Genomic DNA, 440 nt, shown 5'->3' with positions numbered 1-440 from the left:
CCTAGGTGCAGCACTCTGCACTTGTCCTTGTTATACGGCATACTATTGTGTACTGCCCACTTTTCTAACTTGTCCAGGTCTGCCCGCAATCGTTCCCTACCCTCCAGAGTGTGCACTTCACCTCACAATTTAGTAACATCCACAAACTTGGACAGAGTACGTCACACCCACATCCAAGTCAGTGATGAAGATATTGAAGAGTACAGGTCCAAGGACCAAATCCTGCGGGACCCCACTACCCACATCCTTCCAGGTCGATACCGACGTATCTACTACCACTCTCTGGGTGCAACCGCTAAGCCAATTTGCCAGACCATGTAAACATCTGTGTTACAGCCTCTTAATTTATTTATGAGAATAGGATGAGATACTATACTGAAGGCCTTGCTAAAATCCAAGAAAATGACATCCACCCCTACTCCTGCATCTAAGCATTTTGT

At 46.1% G+C, this 440-nt stretch overlaps 1 protein-coding gene across 1 annotated transcript in view; it reads left to right on the top strand.

Moving 5' to 3' along the window:
• ABCB11 (ATP binding cassette subfamily B member 11) overlaps positions 1-440 on the top strand; it is a 128,811-nt gene that overhangs the window by 38,079 nt on the left and 90,292 nt on the right. The gene's annotated exons all lie outside the window — the stretch shown is intronic.

This window comes from Gavialis gangeticus, unplaced genomic scaffold (genome assembly GCF_001723915.1).
Source record: "Gavialis gangeticus isolate Ggan-Ray unplaced genomic scaffold, GavGan_comp1, whole genome shotgun sequence".
In the NCBI taxonomy this organism is placed as follows: Eukaryota; Metazoa; Chordata; order Crocodylia; family Gavialidae; genus Gavialis; species Gavialis gangeticus.
Note: the sequence above shows the minus strand (reverse complement) of the source record. Positions and strands in the feature narration are given on the sequence as shown.